Source organism: Salmo salar, chromosome ssa11 (genome assembly GCF_905237065.1).
Source record: "Salmo salar chromosome ssa11, Ssal_v3.1, whole genome shotgun sequence".
Classification (NCBI taxonomy): domain Eukaryota; kingdom Metazoa; phylum Chordata; class Actinopteri; order Salmoniformes; family Salmonidae; genus Salmo; species Salmo salar.
The window spans coordinates 65,091,648-65,117,879 of record NC_059452.1 but is presented as its reverse complement, the minus strand read 5'-3'; the positions used below and the strand labels follow the sequence as shown (position 1 = coordinate 65,117,879).

At 43.2% G+C, this 26,232-nt stretch overlaps 1 pseudogene; it reads right to left on the bottom strand.

Annotated features, from left to right (window-relative positions):
• Positions 1–564: 564 nt before the first annotated feature.
• On the bottom strand, positions 565–24,429 carry LOC106563002 (lipoxygenase homology domain-containing protein 1-like; annotated as a pseudogene).
• Positions 24,430–26,232: the final 1,803 nt, after the last annotated feature.

Sequence of the window (26,232 nt, the reverse complement as noted above, 5' to 3'; positions counted from 1 at the left end):
GTGTTTTGAATAAGCAGTACAAAACTGTATATACTTATAAAACCTCATTTGCAACATGTCATCCCTAATAGGTAAAGAATGGTTGCATGATCATGTTACCTGACCTTTTGACCCTATTGTGTTTTAGCCATCAAGCCCATGCCATTTCCTCACGTAGTATTGATATATATATATAAAAGTGGAGTTTGGATGTGAGCAGCCATTTCCTTTTCCCCATGGACGTTTTTTTTATTGCCTCAATACAGTCATGCTCTCACGAACAGAAAATGTTTATATTTATTACTATATTTTTTTGAATATGTCATGTTTGGAGGAGAACTTCCTCTGAATGAAAATAAGACCCATTGCGCGAATATAAACATTTTCTGTTTGTGAGAGCATGACTGTATTGAGGCAATAGAAAATGTCCATGGGAAAATGAAATGGCTGCTCACATCCCTCCAGCATGAAGATGCTTGGAAATGGTCCAATATACTGTGAGGCCTTTCCTGCTCGGCTGTGCAATTGAGCCCCGAGGCTTATAGTAAGTGCTTGATATAGTGGAGAACTCTCAATATGAGGTCTTTAGTACTTTGGGTAGAGAACCCTAAAGATCTGGCAGTCCACTTTCTTGGTGTCCAGCCACTTCCCACACAGGAACATGGTGATGTCGTTGGCCGTGTTGGTGACCTCCACACAGTCCAGCTGGGACTGAGTCCAGCAACTCCAGCAGGAAGCGGTCCGTCTGGCCACGCTCAAACAGGTCGCGGAACTTCTGCCGCAGCAGTTGGAGCCATAGATGCTGATGAAGACGTTGGCATCGGTGCCCACCCCCTTCTCATTGCTCGTGATGGTCACCAGTCTCCGGGCCTTGTTTGCGAAGCACTCGATGGTCACAAATTCGTCCCTCTTCAGGGAGAGCGGGATCAGGGCGTTGCAAATGAATAGGATCCTGGATCAGGAGGGATATGAAAGGAGTGATTCTCTCTTCCACAAGACGGAGAACTTGTGAGTTTCCACACAATATATTTCTAGCTGCAGGGTTTTGTACCCTACCGAATAAGCACCAGATGGTTGATATACAGTACATGGGGTCAGGCTAGGGGTCATTCGCATGTTGTTTAGCTCTTTCTCTATGAAGATGACCTCCTCCACATGCCAGAATGTCTCTCCTTTCACCTCCTACCCATCCTTGGCAGTGTGGCCCAGGCAGATGCCAGCAATGTCACCCAGCTGTATGGAGGAGAACTTCCTCTGAATGAAAATAAGACCCATTGCGCGAAAAGCAGTAAAGAATATTACAAGCTTCATTAAATACGTTTTGCAAAAATTTGATCTGAAACAAATAGGTGTGGATTTGATTTTATGAGCTCTTTTCATGCCTGGCGATGTCTGAGTTTATTACTACTAGTGATTGAATTCCATAAGAGCAGAGTATACTCTTGAGCCTGACTCATCAGTCTGTAAAAGAGCTCTTAGTGCCAAGTGAGATCATTCTAAGGCTGGCTGGCATAACAGGAAAAAAAGAGAAAAACCCTCCAACCCAATCATTTCTGCTTATTCTTTACACAAACACAAGCCCAAGAGCAGCGTACCGCAAGAACATCTTTTTCTTTGAGTTCTCCATCACAATTTATTTTGATTGCCCCTTCTTTCCCCTCCAGTGCGATCCAGATGGTCTCTGCGTCATCTGTAATAATTTCATATTCTTTCAAACAAAAGTACAGACACAATGCGTTAGCTTGGCCCTGGGGGGACCAAATTCTCTTGAACAGTCCATTAGGCAAACGTAGGTCATTAGTACAGTCAGTGTCCAGCCCTTGCATAATCCCAATGTTGGACATTTTTGTTGCAGACCTGATTCAACTAATCAAGGGCTTAGAAGGCTAGGACAAAAATGTGCAACTGGGGTTACGGGAGGACTGGATTGCAACAGGATAGGATTCAAAGTAGATTACAGTACACTATTGTAATTTCATTATGATCTGATTGGAACACTGTAAAGACAAGAGACAGGAATTCTTCCTGACTGCATAGGCTTGGCCCTACTAAAGAGAACTCAGGCTTGTGTGCAACTGATCTTACCGGTCTTCTCGTTGAGGTCTAGGATGCCGTTGTTGGCGCAGGCCAACTCCCTCGTGATCTGACCGTCGTCCTCATTCTTGGCCAACCAGCGGTCGCATGGGAAACAGAATGTCCAGGGCCTCATCCTTTACATCAATGTATTCTATGTGCAACCCTGGAGCAGGCCTTGATCATGACATATCAGTAGAGTATGAAACTGACATTGTTTATCACGTCAGTCTATTTCATACCCTATATCATAAAAATGACCAAGTTCAGTCGGTGCATAAATACACAATGCAGATTTAGGTACAGAGGGAAGGGCGTACAGCTCCCTGCCACCCAGCACCTCTATTACCAGGCAGTTTTAGAGGAAGTCCCTAAACATTGTCAAAGACTCCAGCCACCCAAGTCATAGACTGTTCTCTCCGCTACCGCACGGCAAGTGGTACCGATGCACCAAGTCTGGAACCAACAGTACCATGAACATCTTCTACCCCCAAGCCATAAGACTGCTAAATAGTTAGTCCGGGTAACTATTGGTTAACTATTTAACTAAATCGGCATTGACCCTTTTTGCACTAACTCTTTTGACTCATCACATACGCTGCAGCTCCTGTTTTATCTATCCTGTTGCCTAGTCACTGTATCCCTACCTACTGTATATGTACATATCTACCTCTTACCTCGTACCCCTGCATATCGACTCGGTACTGATGCCCTATGTATATAGCCAAGTTATCATTATTCATTGTGTACTTATTCCTTGTGTGATTATTTTTATATGATTTCTCTTTTTATTTCTGCATTGTTGAGAAGGGCCCGTAAGTCAGCATTTCACTGTTCGTCTACACTTGTTGTTTACGAGGCATGTGACAAATAACATTTGATAGAACCAATAGGTATGCAGGTTTCTTATTTTGCTGTGATTGCAATTGGCTCCCCTCCCGGTCATGGCATCATATTCCTGATGACTGATTGGCTGACCTGAGTTGTCGTGCCACACCCGGACCTTGGAGAGCTCCCTGATGCGGAGCACGTCAGGGAAAAGGATCACCTCGGTCTGCTTGTGATCAAACTTGTTGGATTTCAGAGCCAGGGTCACAGCTCTCCCTAAACACAATGATCCACACGTTGGCGTCAGTGCCTGCACCTGTGGAGAGAGAGGGAGGAGAGTCACCAACTTCTATGAAAAGCTGCAGTGATTTTTGTGGCTGACTGGGCTCCGAACCCGGGTCTCATGGGCACCACAAGACTGTGTTAACCCTCTGAGCTTAAGGCCATGCAAACTGAATCACCTTTGTTACACTTTTACAAACCTAAATGCCTGCCTTTTAAATGCTCAACTTAACATCAGCTGAAACTACAGCCTTCATAAAAATCTATTCACCAATAACCATTCCCCGTCGCCAGACGATAACAGATTATATAAACCTAATTTCACCCCAAAGGTCTCTGTAAACCTTCCCCATTAGCCACTAACATTCTGCCTTTCAAGACATCACTTCACCATCTGTCAGACATCCTTGAAAATGTATAAAATCACTAAAATATTTACTTCCATAGACTGCCTTTCAAATAGTCCCCTATTAACAACCAACCAACTACCTTATCAAATTAAATCCCTGTCACGAGTCCATGTGACTCATGTGCTTGCATGTTTGTGTGTGTGTGTGCATGTGTGACTCACATGTCTTTAACTTATGTGCGTGTGTGTGTAATGTTGAGATCCCAGTCAGTGCTTCTCTGATGCGGTGTGTGTGAAAGCTCTGCTCATTACCCCCCCCACACACACACACGGGCTCGGTGGGAAGATGAGGGCCATGTCTTCAGTAACACTGGCAGCCAAGGGCAGAATGAGGAGCTTTTTGAAGTGAGCTCAGACACCTAGCACCTCTATCGTGTCAATCAGCAGCCTTCCTCTGCTCTGCGGTGGAAAACTGTACTGCTAAGGAGCAAAGCCCAGCAACATCTTTCAGAGGAGTATCTCATTCATTAGCCTATATGAGTCTAAACGGAATGTCGCATTCCTCCTCTGCTGCAGCGTCACGTCTCTCCAAGCAGAAGAGAGGCTCCACTGTGCCACAGAGATAAAGTCAATCAGGAGGATATACTGTAACAAACATCCCAGCTAGTTAGGAACAAGACTTAAGCTGGATCTGGGGCAGTGTATAATAAATGGTGTCGATTTGCAGTGCAAGATAGAGAGAGGGACAGTGTGATTACAGAAAATGTATGTAAATGTGGTTCAGGGAGCTACAGTAAATGACTAGGCTTTAGTTCAGTGGGATAATGTAGTCTTGAGATTGATACCTGGGCCTTTATTCATAAAGTGACTCGGAGTAGGATTGCTTTTCTAGGATCAGGTCCCCCCCCCTGCCCATTTATTATAATTTTTAAAAGGCAAAAATGATCCTAGATCCGTATGCTTTATGAATACAGGCCCTGGTCAGTCACATGAACATGATGGACTTTAATGAGGACTGTAGAATGTGTTGTTTGCCTGTGCACAGACTGACTGACCCACCTCCGATGTTGCTGGTCTTGACCTGGATGATGTAGGTGGTGCTCTCCACCATCTCCTCCTCGTCCGCCACGGCAGCCATCTCACATATCATGGTCCTCTTGGGCCCTTTGGTCTTAGACAGCCATTCCTCACAGGTGAACTCCGACACATCCTCTGTGGTTAGGTTATGTATGATAATCTGGGGGAAATTATAATTCATAATAATTATTAATTAGTCAAAGTCATTAGCCCTTATTTGACTAGGTGTGAGGTAAGGTGGCTGACACATTGACAAATTCGTCACAGCAACAACCTTTTCACAAATTTCGAGTGCATTTTTAAGTGGATTTGCATATTAAAGTGAATGGGAGTCCGTGCCTTTGCGACTGCTGTAATTCTATTAGGATAAAGCATCAATCAACTCTATGTTGTCAGGATAAGGCAATACCTGTGTACAGGACTAATCTGAAGGACAATTCCATTATCTGTAGGACAATACCAGACAAACATCAACAAAGATCAACCATAATCCATAGTGGTAAAATGCAAAAATATACATATGCAAATATATAAATACAGTCAGGTCCATAATTATTGGCACCCTTGATAAATATGAGCAAAAAAGACTGCATAAAATAAATACAAATACTGAGCTATATTGTATGCAAAAAAAATTGACACTTTATTATTTTATACTAATACAATTGCTCAGAGAAATAGATTTGGTTTAACAAGCAACTTAAAAAAGATCTCAAAAAGATAGGGGTTAAAATTATTGGCACCCCTGTTTTCAATACTTTAGCACCCTCCCTTTGCGAGGTTAACGACACTGAGCCTTAAAATATATATTTTTTAATGTGATTGGAAAACACTTTGGGAGAGATCTTAGACCATTATTCCATACAGAATCTTTCCAGATCCTTGATATCCTTCATCTGCTCTTATGGACTGCCCTCTTACATTCAAACCACAGGTTTTCAATGTGGTTCAAGTCGGGAGACTGAGATGGCCATTGAAAAATGTAGATTTTGTGGTAAATTAACCATTTATTTCTATGGATGCTTGGGGTTATTGTCTTACTGGAAAATCCACTTGCTGCCAAATATCAGCCTCCTGGCGGAAGCAACCAGGTTTTTTGCTGAAATGTCCTGGTACTTGGTAATGTTCATGATGCCGTTGACCTCAACAAAGAACAGTTGAAGCAAAATAGCCCCATAACATCAAAGATCCACCACCATATTTTACCATAGATTTGAGGTACTTTTCTGCAAATGCTTCTGATTTTCAATATGGTTGCCTCTGCCAGGAGGCTGATACTTGGCAGCAAATGGATCTTCCAGCGAGACAATAACTCCAAGCACTAATCAAAATCCACAAAATGGTTTGAATTGAAGAGGGCAGACAGCAGATATCAAGTATCTGGAAAGATTCTGTATGAAATAATGGTCTAAGATCCCTCCCAAAGTGTTTTCCAAATCACATAAAACATTTTAGAAAAAGGCTCAGTGTCGTTATCCTCGCAAGGGGAGAGTGCTAGAATATTGAAAACAGGGGTGCCAATAATTTTGACCCCAATTCTTTGAGATTTTTCTTCATTGCTTGTTAAACAAAATATTTGTCTCTGGGCAATTGTAATAGTATAAAATAACAATTTCCCACATTTTTGGAGCATACAATATAGCTCAGTATTTCTATTTATTTTAGAGTCTTTTTGCTCATATTTATCAAGACTGCCAATAATGATGGACCTGACAGTATATGTAAATACTGTGCATTATGAGCATATCCCTCTTCCCCTCACCTCTCCCAGTGTATTTGACCACTTGTCATGGACAGGGTGTAACTGTAGAAAGTACCCTACTGTAAAAACCCAAGGCTCCGGTAGCCCAACCTGCATTCACTACCATCAATATATTCATTTGAGTGAGATTAGCATGCTGGCTGTGTGGCCATTTGAATAAACAGGCCCAGTGTGTGTAATCCATAACGTTAGCACACATCTGTTTGGGATGCTGTACAGCTACTGGGTCAGTCCAAGGACATGGCCCAGCCACATACCGACACGGCTGGGTATGAGCCTTGACTGCTAGTGTTTCGCTAGTCTACAGGCAGGCTGGGTGATATGGAAAGACATGGAGGGGTTGTTACTGCATAGGAAATGCCTGTGGTAAGGTAAGGTCTTGGCATCGAAGTCAATTTGGGGCCAGCGTTCATATTGTTCTGACAGGGGGAAGCCATCCGCCAGTTCAATATTGACCATCAAATAGAACTGGAACACAATTATGTCTCACTGAGAAACCTCAAAATGTAGGAGAATTGTTGTATTGCAATTCTTAGTGCATGTACTACTTCTGTCAACAACCAAGACATATCACAAATAATTGGTATGGTAATACATTGAAACAATTAGCAATGCCCCTGTGATGTCACATCATAAAATATAAAGGAAGGTGAGTGTTGTCATATTTCATGACAGGGTTATACAATACAATTCAACTTTGTCCAATGTCTTTTTGCTGTCTTGTGTTATTCACAACCCCCTTGACACCACATAAAGCAGTACATGTTTAGTGTCCCCATTAGGATAAAGCATTGTGCTTCTGCTATTGCTCATTACTGAGCCTGTGTCTGGGGAGAACAGATTCAGCCCAGTGTCTGCAGCCTGCCTGCTCCAACCCCACACTGACTGAAATGGGTCAATACACTCACGTGCCATTCAATGAAGCTCACCCCAGACGAACTCTTACCCCTACCGTGCAGAGCTGTGTGAGCGTGTCTGTCTGGTGTGTATGGCTGAATTATGCAGTGACCTATCGCCTGCAGGTAAAGATCTCTGTGTGTGTGTGTGTGTGTGTGTGTGTGTGTGTGTGTGTGTGTGTGTGTGTGTGTGTGTGTGTGTGTGTGTGTGTGTGTGTGTGTGTGTGTGTGTGTGAGAGAGAGAGAGAGCAAGTGTGTAAGAGAGAAAGTCAGAGGGATGTTGGGGATTGAGCAACCCTGTGACCTAAGACTTAGGGCTCGATTAAATCCGTAGCACTGAACACCCGTGCTACAGCTCAAAACAAAAATACAAATGTAAAGGCAATGTTCCTGCGTTAGTGGAGACTGCATTCACGATTCGCCCAAACGCTGCATATGTCGGCTCAATCAGAAATGACTTAAAATGTCAATCGTGCTATAGCGCTGAACTTCAGCGATACGGATTGAATCGAGCCCTTACAGACATTAATACCTCACCCATGTCTCTCCCTTTCTCGCTCACATGCGTTGGCCACTTAGTTAATAACACCTGTTATTATCGTATTAATTACACCCGTTACTATCGTTCATATTCCATTCACGCAGGTCAATGTGCACTACATGGCCAAATTAGTGGATTCGGCTATTTCAGCCACATGCGTTGCTGACAGGTGTACACTTTACACTTTAGTCATTTAGCAGACACTCTTATCCAGAGCGACTTACAGTAATGAATACATTTCATTTCATGCATTTTTTTGTACTGGCCCCCCGTGGGAATCGAACCCACAACCCTGGCGTTGCACACACCATGCTCTACCAACTGAGCCACAGGGAAGGTGTATAAAATCTAAAAACATTGGCAATAGAATGGCCCGTATTGAAGAGCTCAATGACCTTCAACGTGGCACCGTCATAGGATGCCACCTTTCAAACAAGTCAGTTTGTCAAATTTCTGCCCTGCTATAGCTGGAAAAGCGTTCTCCGGAGTGATGAATCACGCTTCCCCATCTGGCAGTCCGACGGACAAATCTGGGTTTGGCGGATGCCAGGATATTTGCTACCTGCCCGAATGAATAGTGCCAACTGTAAAGTTTGGTGGAGGAGGAATAATGGTCTGGGGCTGTTTTTCATGGTTTGGGCTAGGCCCGTTAGTTCCAGTGAAGGGAAATGTTATTGCTACAGCATACAATTACATTCTAGACGATTTTGTGCTTCCAACTTTGTGGCAACAGTTTGGGGAAGGTCCTTTTCTGTTTCAGCATGACAATACCCCTGTGCACAAAGCGAGGTCCATGCAGAATTATTTGGTTGAGATCGGTGTGGAAGAACTTGACTGGCCTGCACAGAGCCCTGACCTCAACCCCATCGAACACCTCTGGGATGAATTGGAAAGCCAACTGCGAGCCAGGCCTAATCGCCCAACATCAGTACCCGACCTCACTAATGCTCGTGGCTGAATGGAAGCAAGTCCCCGCAGCAATGTTCCAACTAGAGGTCGACCGATTAATCGGCATGGCCGATTTAATTAGGGCCGATTTCACGTTTTCATAACAATCGGTAATCGGCATTTTGGATGCCGATTATGGCTGATTACATTGAACTCCACGAGGAGACTGCGTGGCAGGCTAACCACCTGTTACGCGAGTGCAGCAAGGAGCCAAGGTAAGTTGCTAGCAAGCATTAAACTTATCTTATAAAAACAATCAATCAGTCTTAACATAATCACTAGTTAACTACACATGGTTGATGATATTACTAGTTTAACTAGCTTGTCCTGCGTTGCAAATAATAAATGCGGTGCCTGTTAATTTATCATTGAATCACAGCCTACTTCGCCAAACGGGTGATGATTTAACAAACGCATTCGTGAAAAAAGCACTGTCGTTGAACCAATGTACCTAACCATAAACATCAATGCCTTTCTTAAAATCAATACACAAGTATATGTTTTTAAACCTGCATATTTAGTTAAAATAAATTCATGTTAGCAGGCAATATTAACTAGGGAAATTGTGTCACTTCTCTTGCGTTCTGTGCAAGCAGAGTCAGGGTATAGACAGCAGTTTGGGCTGCCTGGCTCGTTGCGAACTGTGTGAAGACCATTTCTTCCTAACAAAGACCATAATTAATTTGCCAGAATTGTACATAATTATGACATAACAGTGAAGGTTGTGCAATGTAACAGCAATATTTAGACTTAGGGATGCCACCCATTCGATAAAATACGGAACGGTTCTGTATTTCACTGAAAGAATAAAAGTTTTGCTTTCTAAATGATAGTTTCCGGATTTGACCTTATTAACGACCTAAGGCTCATATTTCTGTGTGTTTGTTATATTCTAATTAAGTCTATGATTTGATATTCCAAGATTGTATACCTACACAAGGCTGGAATGGGCTACAAGACCATCGCCAAGCAGCTTGGTGAGAAGGTGACAACAGTTGGTGCGATTATTCGCAAATGGAAGTAATACAAAAGAACTGTCAATCTCCCTCGGCCTGGGGCTCCATGCAAGATCTCACCTCGTGGAGTTGCAATGATCATGAGAACGGTGAGGAATCAGCCCAGAACTACACGGGAGGATCTTGTCAATGATCTCAAGGCAGCTGGGACCCTAGTCACCAAGACAACATTTGGTAACACACCACGCCGTGAAGGACTGAAATCCTGCAGCGCCAGCAAGGTCCCCCTGCTCAAGAAAGCACATATACATGCCCGTCTGAAGTTTGCCAATGAACATCTGAATGATTCAGAGGACAACTGGGTGAAAGTGTTGTGGTCAGATGAGGCCAAAATGGAGATCTTTGGCATCAATTCAACTCGCCATATTTGGAGGAGGAGGAATGCTGCCTATGACCCCAAGAACACCATCCCCACCGTCAAACATGGAGGTGGAAACATTATGCTCTGGGGGTGTTTTTCTGCTAAGGGGACAGGACAACTTCACCGCATCAAAGGGACAATGGACGGGGCCATGTACCGTCAAATCTTGGGTGAGAACCTCCTTCCCTCAGCCAGGGCATTGAAAATGGGTCGTGGATGGGTATTCCAGCATGACAATGACCCAAAACACACAGCCAAGGCAACAAAGGAGTGGCTCAAGAAGAAGCACATTAAGGTCCTGGAGTGGCCTAGCCAGTCTCCAGACCTTAATCCCATAGAAAAGCTGTGGAGGGACCTGAAGGTTGGAGTTGCCAAACGTCAGCCTCGAAACTTTAATGACTTGGACAAGATCTGCAAAGAGGAGTGGGACAAAATCCCTCCTGAGATGTGTGCAAACCTGGTGGCCAACTACAAGAAACGCCTGACCTCTGATTGCCAACAAGCGTTTTGCCACCAAGTACTAAGTCATGTTTTGCAGAGGGGTCAAATACTTATTTCCCTCATTAAAATGCAAATCAATTTATAACATTTTTGACATGCGTTTTTCTGGATTTTTTTGTTGTTATTCTGTCTCTCACTGTTGAAATTAACCTACAATTAAAATTATTGATTGATCATTTCTTTGTCAGTGGGCAAACGTACAAAATCAGCAGGGGATCAAATACTTTTTTCCCATCTCCTCCTCTCACCTTTTCCCTTTGCTTGTGGACTTTAGTGCACAACACAACAGCTGTCTTTGACCAGGCGCAAAAACCTCTGTGTCGCAAGGATCTGTACACAATTCCTAGAAGCTGAAAATGTCCCACTAGACATGTCACCCATTGAGCAGGCTTAGGATGCTCTGTATCGATGTGTATGACAGCATGATACAGTTCCAGCCAATATCCAGAAACTTCGCACAGCCATTGAGGTGGAGTGGGACAACATTCCACAGGCCACAAACAACGGCCTGATCAACTCTATGTGAAGGAGATGTGTCGTGTCGCGCTGCATGAGGCAAATGGTGGTCACACTAGATACGGACTGGTTTTCCGATACACGCCCCTACCTTTTTTTAAGGTATCTGTGATCAACAGATGCATATCTGTATTCTCAGTCGTGAAATTCATAGATTAGGGCCTAATGAATGCATTTCAATTGACAGATTTTTTTTATATGAACTGTAACTCAGAAAAATATTTGAAAATTGTTCCATGTTGCACTTATATTTTTGTTCAGTGTAGTATAGTTTTATCTAAAAAGGATAACTTATCTATGTTCAACTATTTTTTCCCCCCCCCGAAATTCACTGAGTAGGATGGTCCTCCGCTTCCTCCTATGAGAAGCCTCCACTGACTGTATGGTACTGTATTATATTCTTACTGTAAACATGGAGCAATTACTGCTCAGAAAGGTCAAAGACAAACACTGTGTTGTATTGAGCCGGTAAACTGTGACATGTTGTCAGTGCTGACCTTATCCAGGAACCAGTCAGGTAGGCTACCAGAGCCGTCGATACGAGTCTTCATCTTCCTCAGGGGAGAAATGTCATCGACCTCCAGGGTGAACATGTCCTCCTGACCCCGCTCAATCTTAAAGACAACCAGAGTGTGAGCACAATGCTTTATGGGAGTCTTTTAAACTGTAAACACACCACTAGTCCACATCACATGCACTGTGAACTACAGTAAATACAACTATTCAAATATAGTTTTTTATGTGGATGAATGTGGAATAGAATTGCAGTTTGGTCGTTTCAAAACCACTTTATGTTGGCTTATTGGGGTGTGTTTATTTGGGTGTGTTAAATTTATGCATTTGTTGAAGTGTGAACATTTGGTCATTTGGATGAACTTTTGGGTCAGGTGTGTTTGATAGCGTTTAATCAGTGTGTTTGGTTGCCTGTGAACGTTTGGTCAGGTGTGAGAAACTGGTCAGGTGTGTGTTTGGTCAGGGTCAGGTGTGTGTGTGGTACTGTACCTGTCCTCATTGTTCTGCAGCGAGATCCCCTCTGTAGTGACACAGACAGGTAGATCTGGGTGTCTGCTCTTGCATTCAGAACACCTACCGTCACCACCGTCACCTCATAGATGATCTGACAATAACAGACAGACAATGATTAATAATCAGTCAATGAATCAATCACTCAATCAAATGAAACAATTCATATTTCTTTAATTGATGAGATAACATATGCTGCCAGTTGAACCAAACAGATAAATCAACCAAACAAATCAATGTGACAAAAAGTACATGTTAAGACATTTCCTTGTAGGGGAGAGTGGGGTAAGTTGAGCCAAAGGGGTACGTTGGGCCACCCTTGATTCTAGGAAACCATTCAAAAAATTAATCATGTGACCAAATATTTAGCAAGAGGTCATCATTTCATGGAGTGTGAAGGAAGAAGGAAGAGAACAGATTTTCACCAAGTCAAATGAATGTATTGTGTTAGAAGTATCATGATGCTTGTATCTAAACCAAAGTAGATTGTTCTATACATCAGTTGGGGTCTTCATAAGCTTCAATATGAGGGCATTAACCTAGCATGAAAGTACATCCTTGTAGCTGAGTGAGCTAATATAGTAAAAATGTTTGTATTGGGGTAAGTTGTGCCAATGGCCATGGGGTAAGTTCAGTCAATGGTTGAGCCAATGGCAAGTTGAGCAAATTGAAGTGCTTTCTTCCCAGGCGTAATACAAGCCATTATTACTGGGATATGAGGGAACAACAGGGCCCGGCCTATGCTATAAGTGTAAAGAAAAAAAAAAAAAAAGAAAGTACAAAGTGTTTAAGTGTAAGCCTGTGTTAAAAGATGCTAAAAATGATTAAAAGACAAATATAGATTGTGTTTGGGAAATAAAGATAGACATGGTTTTAAAATGTGTGGGTAATATTCTGGCCCTCGCTTCATATTCGTCGCCAAACCCACTGACTCCAGGTCATCTATAAGTCTTTGCTAGGTAAAGCCCCGCCTTATCTCAGCTCACTGGTCAACATAGCAGCACTGACCCATAGCACGCGCTCCAGCAGGTATATTTCACGCATCACCCTCAAAGCCAACTCCTCCTTTGGCCGCCTTTCCATCCAGTTCTCTGCTGCCAATGACTGGAACGAATTGCAAAAATCACTGAAGCTGGAGACTCATATCTCCCTCACTAACTTTAAGCATCAGCTGTCAGAGCAGCGTACAGATCATTGCACCTGTACATAGCCCATCTGTAAATAGCCCACCCAACTACCTCATCCCCATATTGTTATTATTTACTTTGCTCCTTTGCACTCCAGTATCTCTACTTGCACATTCATCTTCTGCACATCTATCACTCCAGTGTTTAATTGCTAAATTTGAATTATTTTGCCACTATGGCCTATTTATTGCCTTACCTCCCTAATCTTACTTCATTTACACACATTGTATATAGACTGTTCTATTGTGTTATTGACTGTACGTTTGTTTATTCCATGTGTAACTCTGTATTGTTTGTGTCGCACTGCTTTGCTTTATCTTGGCCAGGTCGCAGTTGTAAATGAGAACTTGTTCTTAACTGGCCTACCTGGTTAAATAAAGGCGAAATATATATTTTCTTTTTAAATACCGGAAATTATTCAGACCCTTTCCCCATATTTTGTTACGTTACAGCCTTATTCTAAAATGGATTAACATTTTTGCAAATGTATAAAATAATAAAAACCTTATTTACATAAGTATTCAGACCCTTTCCTTTAAGACTCACAATTGAGCTGAGGCTCATCCTGTTTCCATAACCAGCACTTACACAGGAAAACGTATTTGACCCTGTTGGTTGGCATGACAACAGCTAGCTCATCAACCAGCTAGCAGCTCTCAGGAGAGGCCCCGTCTGAGCTATAGGGAGGGCATGGAGCAACCACATCCATCAGCATATGTGTTGTGACCCTTGCACTCGATGAAGACTTCTGAGTCTAAACGCCATTTGTGTAACATGGTACAGGAATAAAGCACTCATTGTAGCAGCATTAAACTGTGCGCGGGCATTTTCTTTCTTTATCTACAGTATATTTTCTACACCACCACTTTTCTATGGGATATGAATATTCTGTATGCTTAATGGCATGTGACCCATACCTCCACCTTCCTGATCTCTCCCACGTCAACGCCATGCGACATGAAGGACTCCAGAGACCCAGAATCGAAGCACCTCTTCCTCCCCCCCAGGCAGGTCCAGCCACAGCCTCTCCGTCTGGGTGTGGTTTGGTCCCATGGTGACCACATAGACCCTGCTGCTGGTACTGGCATCCTTCTCTGCCCCTGGTGAGATGGTGAAGTGGTATGGCATGACCGCAAAGACACAAGGTAATGTGTTTTGACTGTATGTATATGTGTGTTCAGTTGTTTCTCCAAACCCTGCCTCTACAAAGTGAAATGTGAATAAATACTTATTTCTGAAGTGCTCAATCAGCTTATTGCAATGTATGCAACTGGTGAAATGCAGTATTCTTTCACAACTCTTTATGTGCTTGTGTGTGGGTTCATATTGGCAGTATTGTGTTTTTTTATTGGTGCTCTTCTTTTGGATGTCCTCATTCGTATTACTCTTCTTGTTCATGTTGCTGTCTTCACTCTTCATGATCAGGGCTGAGCTCTTCTTCCTGCCTTGGAAAGTCTCCCTCTACCCCTCATAACCCTGTGAGAATACACAGGTCAGGTCACACACACTTTGTCAGGGTTCTGTGTGCTCACACACATGCGTACACACTGACACACTCTCTTGTTGTGATGTGTGTTTTGTCCTATATTTATATTGTATTTATTTTACATTTTTAATCCCAGGCCCCTGTCCCCGCAGGAGGCCTTTTGGTAGGCCGTCATTGTAAATAAGAATTTGTTCTTAACTGATTTTCCTAGTAGAAGTATAGTTCACACATACATTGGTGTATACACACTGGCACACAAACACAATACCTTGACATAGAACATTCTCTCGATGCATCTGTCCTCTCTTTTCCTGGACAACTAGCGCTCCTACATCGAACACTAAGACCTCCTCCAGATCCTCATCAACCACCTCTACGTAGTCCAGGTACCAATCAGCACTCACCATGCTGTTGTCATGTCGAATCTTAATTCTAAACACCTGGTACAGGTCCACCGCCTCTTTGGAAAATGTATCCACCTGAAATAGGAGGCACATTCAGCACAAGCAGTAGGCAAGTCAGTTAAGTTAAGAGCAAATTCTTATTTACAATGACGACCTAGGAGCAGTGGGTTAACTGCCTTGTTCAGGGGCAGATTACCTTGTCAGCTCGGGGATTCAATCTAGCAACCTTTCGGTTACTGGCCCAACCCTCTAACCACTAGGCTACCTGCCGCCCCAGGTAGCCTAGTGGTTAGAATGATCCAAAAAGACACATGAATTTGTATTTTCCTTCTATATTGCCTTAATATCACTGTACAATGATTGTATAACAACATCACTAACTTTTATGTTGTGATACAAAAGCCAATAAACCTACTCAAGTACAAATAATATACAGAAATGACAGAAAGTCATGGATATGGTGTGTTGTTCTGTCTCTTACCGCTCCCCTCTCAAACTTGTTCCTGTTTGTCTCAGACTTGCTGGGTTTGTGTTCACCCGTGCCGCCCAGGTCTCCGTAGATGGTGAGGAAAACGTTGGCATCCGTGCCCGCGTTGTAAACGTCACCCGTCATCACAGACACATTGTAGGTGGACACAGATAACATAAAACACAGACTGAGATAACCCACAGACAGAAAGCATAATAATGGGCTGAAGTGTCCAAATGGGAACAAATTCCCAACACTGTGTGACTGCAGCGGAGAAAGACATCAATTTCGAGCAGAGAACTGCCACATCATTTACCTGTCAGACAAAAGAAGGCAGGCAGACAAAGAATCTGACAAACGAAAAGACACATTCTGCTGTAATGGCCAGCCTCCGGTGTGTATGGCTGTGCATGTGTGTGTACTTTCCACTGAGTCTTCCTCCTCAGTGTGTGTGTGTGTGTGTGTGTGTGTGTGTGTGTGTGTGTGTGTGTGTGTGTGTGCGTGTGTGTTCGCTTGTGTATGTACTCTCCAGTGCATCTTCCACCTCAATCTCGTTGACTTTCAGGGTTCCGTCTCATAGTAGTTTCTCCGTTATGATGTCAGAAGGTACTAATTCTCTCACTGCCTCTCCGTCATCCTCTGGCTTGGCCAGCCAGCGCTCACAAGAGAAGATGATAGTCTCCGACCCCTAGAGAGACACAGAGCAGCAATACGTGACTGAAAACACACCAGATCTCTCCGTGAGGAGAAGAGCACCACCTTGTGACTAGAAATTGTATTGTTTTGATTTATAATATGACGTCATCCGTATCTTTTTACTGAAGGCGGGTGTAGGATTGCTCTGACCTTTGACACTGGACTAAGATCAGTTTTGTGCATTTTCCCCCATATGGTTAAGGTTAGGATTTGTGAAGGGGAAGCTTATCCTAGATCTGTAGCTGAGTAAGTAGCCTTTCTCCTGTGTATCCTTCTCTTCCTCACCGCGATCCTAAAAATGCTCACAATAATCATTGACTGCGAGCGATTTTACAGCGCAAGCTTTTTAAAATGACACCAGCCTCAGTTTCTCCCTCAATTGTCATGACCACTATAGATCTTCTCTATGACGTCGCCCATGTCCTCCAACTGCATTGGTGTTACAGAAACATCATCATCATCATGAGGATCAAGAGCATCATCCCCCACATTGTCATCCTCTTCATCATCACCATCATCCTCATTAAATAACCATATATTCCTTACTCAACTGTCTGCTCTATACAGTGTTTTAATAGGCGACTACCGTGGGGTCATACCTTAACATGTCCTCAGCTCCCCTCTCAAACTACATGGTCCGCTCCCTCTTGTTGACACAGAGAGACCTCTGCTGGGTGCACACACCGTCTCGACCGTACAGCACGGTGAACACGTCTGCGTCTGTACCCGCTGCAAACAGGTCACTGGTTTTGATCTCGTATGGCACAACTGTGACAGAAGGGAAACAAGGGTATGATATGGCATGGTAGTTGGTAGGATAAGGTCTTGTAAGATATGGGATTATCTACAATAAAGTACAGTGTGCTTTAGACTGGCTCTTATGGTATGTCAGATATGACCTGATATGGTATGATATAAGATAGTAAAACTGTATAGGGTAGTGGTACGCTGGCTAGTAGGCTATAATATGTGTTATCTAAGTATAGCATGTTGCAGGTTGGTTCTTACATGGTTTGTCGAAATCAGTCTGGAGGTCTGCAGGGAACAAGTCCCTGACGATGGCCCCGTTGTCGTTCTTCCTCTCCCTTGTACAGCCAGCGACCACAGGAGAAACTTAGCATCTGGCCCAGGGACGGGGCGTCAACCTCCACCCGGTCAAGGAACCACATCATATCAAAAGGAGTGTGTGTGTGTCGGTCTCTCAGTCTTCATTTTATTTGTATTTATTTTTCACCCTTTTTTTATTCTCCCCGATTTTCGTGATATCTAATTGGTAGTTACGGTCTTGTCCCATCGCTCCAACTCCGGTACGAACTCGGGAGAGGCGAAGGTCGAGAGCCATGCGTGCACCGAAACACGACCCTGCCAAGCCGCACTGCTTCTTGACACACTGCTCGGTTAACCCGGAAGGCAGCCGCACCAATGTGTCGGATGAAACCTCTCTGTCTTATGTATTCGTATCACATAACTGCCTGTGAAAACACAGCAGTAAATGGCATAGTTAGTAGTATATTCAAATGCACACGATCACAGACACAAACGTGTATATTATCAAAATGTCTATTTTGTGCCGTACATGGTGGCAAATGCGTTGTCATCGGTGTCCGCATACTTCTTGTCTCCAGTCTTTACCCTCATTGTGAAGGTGGTGGACATGGCTGACAGCGAGATCAACCAAATCAGATAAGAATGTATTCATGATATAATGCATTGATATTATTCAATCAAATGATATACTGTATAACTACTGATTAATGCAATGTGGGTAACTAGGCCTAGATGTTTGCATCTGTTATTTTCCAGAAGGAATAGAACATACAACATATTTTTCTTATGAAAATTGCTCTGAAAATAACGGGAGCAAACAATTTGTAATTCTAGCCCCTTGTGTGTGTATTTATCACCCTTCTGCTCCAGGACGAGTGTTGAACTGGAGTCTTCCTCCTCCTCATCACCCTTCTTCATAAAAGACCAGTTCCCTGGTGATCTGTCAGTTGTCCTCATCAATGTCATCAAATGTCATCAAACCACCGTTTACAGGGGAAGTAGTACCTAGAACACAATTTTTGTCTGTCTGCCACTAGCCTACCCTGCCAGGCTTCTAGGCCTATCTGCCTGTCTGTCTGTCTGTCTGTGACTTGATAATAACCCCATAAATACAATTTCTGACCACCAAGGGGAGCTGTGCAGTTGTTTTCTTAGACCAATGGGCAGACCTTTTTATATCCTGAAAAACCACACCTTTTCTCAAAGATACAGGCAGTCTTGGAAGAGATGCATAGATTTTTTGGGACCAGCTATTTATCTATAAATCACCTTCCTAGCTATATAGATATACATCTATGGTGTGTCATATGGTGTAGAATGTAGATAAGTGGTAATAATAAAATAGAAAAAGAGGCAATATTATCTCAAATGGTGTAGTAGTGTGTTTAATAATCCTAATAATTAATCCTAATAATAATTCATAATAATCCTTAATAAAGTGTTTAATAATCCTCTCTTATTGTGTAATCCTGTGCCTGCCTCCTCCCCTCCCTTACGTGGTGTTATCTTTGTCGTCTACTATCTCCACCCAGTCCAGGAACCAGGCGGCATGAGGCTGGCTGTTGTCATGGCGAATCCTCAGCTTCTTCAGAACGCCCAGATCGATGGCCTGGGATGGAGAATACATCCTCCTGAACCCTGCAGAGAACCACGGGAAAGGTCAGAGTTCAAAGGCATAAATAAAAGGTTAATAAAAAGGTACCTGTTCAATGATCAATAATTGTTTACATGTTTTCATTTATTTGATTCGTAACAACAGGGGACCGTGCACAAAGGTCAAACAGCTAGGTCAATGGGAAAGAGGTTGTAGTTCAAGAGCGACTCAGATATTGACATCATCATCATCATCATATTGACAGACGTCTCACCTGCCCTTTCTCAAATGTGTTCAGGTTGTTGGGACTTCCTGAGTCTCTGCTCGGCCCTTGTCGACGATCTCTCCGTAGACGTTGATGTATATATAAGCCCTCCAGGTCTCAGAGGTCCTCTGGGAGGAGCTCCACCACGATCTCCCCATCCTCCTCGTCACGGGCCAGCCAGCGCTGACAGGGAAAAGTCACCCTCTCCACCACCTCCTGGAGCTCTGTCACATGCTCCTCGTCCTCCTTCTTGTCATCCTTCGGCTTCTCCTTCACCACCTCCCTCTGCACCATAGCGAGCCACTTGACGTCCACCGTCTCAAGGAACCACCCGTCGCCCATACCAGAACCGTCCTACCCGATGCAGATCTTGAATAATTTGCCCACATTCAGTGCCTCGACTGTAAGACAGGCCAACGGTGGTTATACAGAGATTTGTCCTCTTCACTCCACAACATGGCAGAATGACTGATTTTATGATAAGTCTTCTCAAAACCAATGACAGCTGTGCTCTTCATGAATCCAACTAATTCACAAAAGGAAAATACTTTTCCTCCCACAATTTGAAACCAATGAATGTGTAGTCCGTAGACTACTTCTACTGGTTCACTGACCGTGTCTGACTTTAAATATCTCTGTGGTCACGCGCTCAAAGTTGTAGGAGCGGCTCTCGAGGCAGATGAGCTCAGTCTTGCCGTCCTCTCCATAGATCTGACAGAACACATTGACGTTGGTGCCACCTTTGTGCATGTTCCCCGTAACCGCTGTGATCTCGTAGTTTATCACTGCAAACGAGAGGGCAGAGCAACATGTCACTAACCAATTAGACAATGGCAGGATGATGGAAAGTGGGCTAATGCACCACAATCCATCATAATCACTAAGTAGGAGTTCATCACTTGTAGGACAGAACTGTATTTATCAAGTGAAGTCATCTGGTTACAGGTTTATTCAGTGTCAATGTAGGTATTCTATCATTTTGAGTATTCCTGTACTTTTTCCATTGGGTGTTCTTGAGAGAACTTGGGTAGATACTTTGTGTATACAAATGCCTCAGTGTATTTGAAAGCTCTAGTACAGCACCTAGTGTGTATAAATATTACCTCTGCTCTGGCCAAAATAAATACACACTGTAAATATATTCATTTAACTTTAACATGATATAATAGAATTATCTGTCACAGTATGCGGGTAAAGGGTGAAGCTTATTTGTCCTATTTCACACATGTACGAGTCTGTTAATACACATGTGAGAGTTGGAATATGTGTGCTTTGCATACCCCACTCTCCCTGTGACACCCTCAGAGAGTGAAGTCATGGCCAGGGTCGGCCATTATCAACGGTGACCCTGGAGCAATTAGAGTTAAGTGCCTTGCTCAATCGATTTTTCACCTTGTTGGCTCAGGGATTCAAACTAGAAACCTTTCGGTTACTGGCCCAGCACTCTAACCACTAGACTACCTACTGCCCTGTACAGTATAATGCATGTATTGTCTCAGAATATAAACTCGAGTAAACTTCCTGTTACGTTTCTCGATGTCCAGAGTCTCGCTGGGGTAGATCTCTAAATCCATCCTCCCATCAGCCTCACCCTTACAGAGCCAGCGGTGGCTGGGGAACTTGTACTGCTATCCATGGACTGGCACAATGATCTGCACCAATGTCCAGGAACCAAACAGCACCCAGACCCTTGTTATTGTGGCCAATCAGCAGACGGTGGATCTACAGAGAGAAATCAGGAAGTAAGAATCAAGGTGGGATTGATGGTCATTATAGATGCTTTTATCCAGTTAACGTTGTCAGTATGTGAGACCCAATCAGGAATCAAACCCACAACTCTGATGTTTAAAGCACCATACAACTCCAAAAAACTGAGACATACACTATAATTGCATACTGTAGGAATAAGTTGGTATAAATAAGATGACTATAATCTATGTTTCTAGGTTTCTGATAGTGTATTCTATCTGTATTTTCTACATTTATAAAACATAAAGAATAGAGTTGTACGATGTCATAGGTCTCGACAGTGAAGATATCAGTTTGCCCCGTCTCATAGTAGTTACTCAGGTCGTTGTCGGAGACCACCAGGAGGATCCTTGTGGTGCCGCCCTTCTTCCCGTACAGCTTGACAAACACCTTGGAGTCTGAGCTGGCCCCTTTGATGCTGCCTGTCCACCGAGATATGGTAGTTGACATCTAAAAATAATATGAGGCATGGTTTCTCCTCTTAGGCCTTTTACTTGTATTTCCACACACACACACACACACACACACACACACACACACACACACACACACACACACACACACACACACACACACACACACACACACACACACACACACACACACACACACACACACACACACACACACACACACACACACACACACACAATTGTAAAGGGATGCTGGTCCATCAGCTGGCTAACTGCTTAAGCGTGTCCATTAGAGAACGGCCATTAGAGACAGACTGGGCGTGGTCGGTCCGGATGACTGTCTTCCCTGAGGCAGTATGGCTGTTAGTGAAACACTGTGTGATTGGCTGTTTGGTGCTTTTACTAGTGAGGGAAGTGAGTGATTAGATGAAATTCATTATCAGGGAAAAAAAGTCCCTGTCGCATAGCACTAGTCCATGTATTGTATTGTATTGCATGTCTTCAGCACTAATCATTTTAAGTTAGTTAGTTGGCCATGCTCCCATTATGTTATTAAAGATATCATGTGATTGGCTGGTTGGTTGACTTTCCTGTTACAGGGGAACTCTATGGCCACTGACTCTGGTTGGCCCTCCTCTCTGACCAACACCTTATCCAGGAACCAGCCGCAACCTCCGCCCTACCCATCATGGCCGATACGCACCCTGCACACCAGGCCCAATGGCACCGCCTCGATCAGGAACTCATCAGCCTGTGGAGAAATTAGGCAGATGAACCACTCAAAACCAAGTTAGCCCACTGAGCTAAAGCCTAGATATTAGATCTGGGAGCTAACACAAGTCTTCGGGTCTCTTCTGGATTCCATGTAGAACCCTCCGGGGAAATGGTTCTACCTGGAACCAAAAAGGGTTCTACCTGGAACCAAAAAGGGTTCTTCAAAGGGTTCTCCTGTGGGAACAGCTAAAGAACCTTTTTAGGTTCTAGATAGCACCTGTTTTTCCTAGGAGTGTACTCTTTCTCAGGAAGTGTCCAATCCAGCTCCAGCGGTGTCTCTTGAGCATGGTATCCATGGCTTCCTGCTTCGTTTGTCTAAGGTGGTTGGTGTTTGATATTGTGTTTGGCCCTACGATGTGCATGATTCTCCGGAGGGAAGTTGTGTGGAAGGTGTCATTTTTTCAAGTCTACTTCTGTCATTTTGCAGCATTCTGAACCATAATGGAGAGTTGCCAGTACACAGCTCTGGTATATTTTGAGTTTTGTACTTGTTCTATATTGTCCAGATTTCCAGACTTTTTGCTCTTGCTTTATTGATTCTGGTGCAGATGTGTTTGCTGGTGCTTCCATCATGGCATATGGTGCTCCCAGTCCCAAGGTAAGGGGTTAACTCCAGGTCCTGTTCCTTGATTTTGACTGCGTTTGCTGTGTTGATGTTGATGGGCATGACCTTGGTCTTGCTGCAGTTGATAACCAGGCCGACTTGCTGGCCAAAGGACCTGAACTCTGTCAGTGTTGTATTGTAGATGTTGGTGTGTGTGTGATAAACCCAGGTCATCGGCGAAGTCAAGGTCTTCTAGAGTAGAATACAAAGTCCATCTTATTCCTCTTGCCTGATATTTCTGTTGTACTCCATATGACTCAGTCTATTACCAGGTTGAAAAGAAACGCTGACATCACACAACCTTGACGAACTCCAGACTTCACAGCAAAGCTCATGTTGCTGGTTCCCATAGTGCATGAAAAGTAGCTGTGGTACTGTTTTATGATGTTAACGACATGGGTGGGGGTTCCATAAATTCTTAAGATCTTCCATAGTCTTTTGTGGTGAATGCTGTCAAAAGCCTTCTGGAAGTCAATAAAGTTGATGTAGCGTTTCCATTGTCACTCACTACATTGCTCAATGATGTTCCTGAGAGATCTGGTCTGTACAGCTCCTTCCTCCCCTAAAACCCACTTGTTTGTTCATAAGCACAAGTAGGTGCCTGAATGATGACCCCCTTGGTCCAATTTGAAGGTATCTTTCCCTTCATCCAGATGTCAATGAAGAGTGGAAGAAGGATGTTTGCAACCAATACTGGATCGATTTTGAACTGCTCTGCATTGAGGTTATCAGGACCTGGAGATTTCACATTCTTTAATGACTTGATGGTAGTGATTATTTCTTCTTTGGTTGGTGGGTCGGTGTTTATGTCTAGATCTTCTGGAGCAGCTTCAGGTGAGTTAATTGGTCCACAGGGTTAAGAACCTCTCCGAAATCTTCTGTCCATCTTGCTTCCTATTCATTTTCTGTAGTAGGAGGTTGCCTTGCTTGTCTTTGATTTGAGTATTTGACTTTCTGCCGCAGTTTAGGTTAATAATTTTATATACTGTTCCTTGCTTGTTGTTTGCTGCTGCTTTTTCAGCTGCACTTGCCAGCTCCTCCAGGTAGTCCCTTTTGTCTCTTCTTACTAGCCATTTGACTTGTGTGAGGATTTTTCTGTACTGCTCCTCCAATTTCTGTTTTAGCCTTTGTGATTTGGCATCTGTTGTTTTCTTTTTCAGGTCCCTTCATCATTTCCCATGTTTCTGGGGTGATCCATTCCTTGCGTTGCCTTCTGTGTCCTATAGTTTTCTTGTTGCTTTCACTGTAAGCTTTAACCACTTTCTCCCACTTCCTGTCTATATTTCCCTGTCGCCTCATCTTCTTCTTCTGTGTTATTTTTAAAGGGCTTGATACTTGTTGCGAACTTGCATTATGAAGGTTTTCTTGATGGTTTGGTCCCTCAGCATGCCAACATCAAATCTTGTTGTTCCTTTTGTCGGTGGTCTTGAACATTTCAGCTTTAGTTTGATGTCCGCAGTCACAAGATGGTGGTCACTGCCGACATCTTCCCCCCTTCGCACCTTCACACCCCTCAGCGAGCTTCTCCACTTGCTGTTGATCATCAGCTGGTCAATCTGGTTCTTGTCTCTTCCAATAGGAGAGTACATGTCAGCTTGTGGATATTCTTGTGGGGAAACAGGCTGCTTCCAATCAGAAGGTTATTTGTGATGCAGAATGTTGCCAGTCTCTCACCATTGTAATTCATCTCCTCTCTACAGGCATGCTTCCCCATTGTTTTCTCGTAGTTGGTGTTGTTTAGAGGTCGACCAATTAATCGGAATGGCCGATTAATTAGGGCCGATTTCAAGTTTTCATAACAATCGGTAATCGGTATTTTTGGCCGCCGATTTGCCGATTTTTAAAACTTTTATTTATTTATTTACACCTTTATTTAACTAGGCAAGTCAGATTAAGAACACATTCTTATTTACAATGACGGCCTAAAAACGGGGGTTAACTGCCTTGTTCAGGGGGGATTCGTTTTTGCAACCTTCGGTTACCAGTCCAACGCTCTAACCACCTGCCTTACATTGCACTCCACAAGGATTAACAGGCTGACTACCTGTTACACGAGGGCAGCAAGAAGCAAAGGTAAGTTGCTAGCTAGCATTAGACTTTAAAAAAAACGATCAATCTTAACATAATCACTAGTTAACTACACATGGTTGATGATATTACTAGTTTATCTAATGTGTCCTGCATTGCATATGATCGATGCGGTGTCTGTTAATTTTCATTGAATCACAGCCTAGTTTGACAAACGGGTGTTGATTTAACAAGCGCATTTGCGAAAAAAGTACTGTCGTTGCACCAATGTACCTAACCATAAACATCAATGCCTAACAGGAATATTTAGACTTAGTCACCCGTTAGATAAAATACGGAACGGTTCTGTATGTCACTGAAAGAAAAAAAACTTTTGTTTTCGAGATGATAGTTTCCAGATTCGACCATATTAATGACCCAAGGCGCGTATTTCTGTGTGTTTATTATATTATAATTAAGTCTATGATTTGATAGAGCAGTCTGACTGAGCGGTGGTAGGCAGCAGCAGGCTCGTAAGCATTCATTCAAACAGCCCTTCGCTGTGCTTCAAGCATTGCACTGTTTATGACTTCAACCTGGGTGGGTATAATTTGTGGAACGTTCCAACAGGAATCTATTCCAAAAACTTCGTAAATAACAAGGTTTCCAAAAAACAACGCATACAAAGTTGTATAGCGGCAGAATAAGATACCGGGTAGGGAGTGGTCTATTTCATTGCGTTTTTCACTCATCACGTTTATTCCGAAAAATGTCTGTCCTCCCATGTCTGTTTGCCTATGGACAAACATTAAGAATAAGCTACGTGGTGAGTTGATGCCTATTCGGCAGCTAGTTAGCTAGGTTTGTATGCGTTGCTACTTTGTATGCGTTGTTGGTTGGCAACCTTTTACTTTACGTTTTTTGGAACAGATTCCTGTTGGAACGTTCCACAAATTATACCCACCCCTTCAAGCCTATCAACTCCCAAGATTAGGCTGGTGTAACCGATGTGAAATGGCTAGCTAGTTAGCCGGGTGCACACTAATAGCGTTTCAAACGTCACTCGCTCTGAGACTTAGAGTAGTTTTTTCCCTTCCTCTGCATGTGTTCCTGGTTTGAGCCCAGGTAGGAGCGAGGAGAGGGATGGAAGCTATACTGTTACACTGGCAATACTAAAGTGCCTATAAGAACTTCCAATAGTCAAAGGTATATGAAATACAAATCGTATAGAGAGAAATAGTCCTATAATTCCTATAATAATATAATAACTACAACCTAAAATTTCTTACCTGGGAATATTGAAGACTCATGTTAAAAGGAACCACTAGCTTTCATATGTTCCCATGTTCTGAGCAAGGCACTTAAACATTAGCTTTCTTACATGG